The following is a 2,715-nucleotide window of genomic DNA, read 5'->3' on the forward strand; positions in this document are numbered from 1 at the left end:
GTTTTTGTGTGTGGTGTGAGGTACAGATCTTGTTTCATTTTTCTGCAAATGGAGGAATGGTCCCTTCTGACATGACCAAAGTAGGTGAGATGAAGTCTGGCCATTCTCACTTCCGAGGAGCATCCTGACTGCCCTTCGTCCAAGATAGATTTGTTCATTCTTCTGGCAGTCCATGGTTGTTTTGGTTACCTAGTACCACTCTGACAAGAATATACCACAAATGGGATGGCTTTAGCAAACAGGAGTTTATTCTCTTACAGTGTGGAGGCTAGAAGTCCAAGTTCCTAGTGCCAGGTTCTACAGACTGGATGAAAGCCCCTCAACCTTGGGCTTCAGTTTTGCCTCCTGCTCCCAGCCCACTGAAGCTAGAAGCTTCTCTTCACTCAGACAGCCACTAGATGCTGAGGCTTGTGACAAGCCCAAAGTTGACAAATAAAAAGGCACAGTCCCGATGTTACCAAACGACATGGCAGGCCATTGATTCAAGTCCATTGTAAGTCTGGTAGCATAGTGCCTAAGGAACTTGACTGCTAACCAGAAGCCACTCCTCGGAAGGAAGATGGGGCAATCTACTTCCATAGTGATACTGCCTCGGAAACCCAAGGAGGGGTCTCTATGAGTGGGGTCTGACGCGACAGCACATAACAGCAACAACAACATTGTAAGTCCCAAGGTCAGCAGAGCATGGCAGGCTACTGAACAACGACACGGCTACATGCAGGGTTCAAGTATGCCATAAGCTAGAGACAGTTCCCCAAGGCTTCTCCTTATATACAGGAAGCAGACCATATCCCTAAGGCAGCTACTCAGCTGCTCACAGTAGATTCCACCATGGAATTGATTACCAGTCTCATCATAGGGAATACTACAGCCACCTGCCCAGCCACTCAACCAGGCCCAGCCAAGTTGACACACAAACTTAACTACCGCAATGATATTTTTGGTATTCTTTACCAGCAACACAATTCAAAGGCATTAGCTCTTCTTTGATCTTCCTTATTCATTGTCCAGCTTTCACATACATATGAGAAGATTGGAAATACCATGACTTGGGTTAGGCGCACCTTAGTCTTCAAAGTGACATCTTTATCTTTTGCAGCACATTTGTCCAGTGCAATCAGTAGATGCCTGATTTCTTGACTGCTGCTTCCATGGGTGTTGGTTGTGGATCCAAGTAAAATGAAATCCCTGACAACTTCAATCTCTTCTCTACTTATGGTGATGTTGCTTATTGGTCCGGTTGTGAGGATTTTTGTTTTATGTTGAGGTGCAATCCATACAGAAGCTTGTAGTCTTTGATCTTCATCGGTAAGTACTTCAAGTCTTCTTCACTTTCAACAAGCAAGGTTGTGTCATCTGCATATCACAGGTTGTTAATGAGTCTTCCTCCGATCTTGATGTCACATTCTTCATGTAGTCTTTTGTATGCTTCTTGGATTATTTGCTCAGCATACATATTGAATAAGTAAGGTGAAAGAATGCTACCCTGACACATAGCCTTCCTGATTTTAAACAAAGCAGTATCCCCTTGTTTTGTTTGAACAACAACCTCTTCGTCTATGTACAAGTTCCTCATGAACACAATTAACAAATAATTACAAAATGAATACCTGAGCTTCCCACCACCCAGGCTAAGAAATAAAATATTGCTAGCATACAAGAAACCCACCCTTTTTCCACATGCCTCTTCCTTATCACATCAGAGGCTGATTTCTTAAAAATTATTTCCTTATTTTCCTTTGGAGTTTTGCCACCAAACTATAGATTCCTAAACAGTATGATTTTCCATATTTTTTTTAACATTATGCAGATAGAATCGTTGAATGTATTCGTGTCTTAATTCTTTCAAAAAATTAATACAGCTTTAGTTCATTTATTTCCATTGCTGTACGTTGTTCTATTGTATGAATATACCATAGTTTGTTTATCTATTCTATTGTTGATTAACATTCGATTCCCATCTGATGGACATGTGCACAATTTTCTCTAGCATTTAGACCTTGACGTGGAATTTATGGGCCTTAGGGTAAGTAAATCTTCCATTTTTAACACCAAACTGTTACCTAAAGTGGTTGTATTAATTTACCTTCCCAACGGTAGCATATGAAAATTCCCATTGCTCCAGGTACTCACCAGCACTGGATGCTATCAGACTTCTAAACTTTTGCCAGTCTAGTGAGTAATAGTATCTCATAGCGTTTTAATTGGCATTTCCTGGATTACTAATGTGGTTGAGCATCACTTCATGTTTGTTAGCCATTCAGGTTTTCTTTTTTTGGAAAGTGCTGTTCAAATCTTCTGTCTGTTTTCCTATTGACTCATCTTTTTCTTATTGATTTGTATGAATGCCTTATTATACATCCTAGGTAGTAGTCCTTTGTAAGTTACATGTGTTTTAAATATCTTCTCCAGCTCTGTAGTTTGTCTTTTCACCCTATGATTATCTTTGATGAACAAAAGTTGTTAATGCTAATATAATTCATCTTGCCTCTTACATTTAGATCTAAAAGGCATTTGGAGCTAATTTTTATGTATACTATGTGGTAGAAAACAGTTCCTTCACAGGAACTGTTTTAATTTTTATGTATACTAATTTTTATGTATACTATGTGGTAGGAAACAATTCCTGCAAAGGAACCATTTCAAGTGCTGAGGAGCAAGGATGTCTCCTTGAGGACTAAGGTGCACCTGACACAAGCCATGATATTTCCAGTC

This window comes from Orycteropus afer, unplaced genomic scaffold (assembly GCF_000298275.1).
Source record: "Orycteropus afer afer isolate SDZICR_OR568_19922 unplaced genomic scaffold, OryAfe1.0 scaffold00085, whole genome shotgun sequence".
Classification (NCBI taxonomy): Eukaryota; Metazoa; Chordata; class Mammalia; order Tubulidentata; family Orycteropodidae; genus Orycteropus; species Orycteropus afer.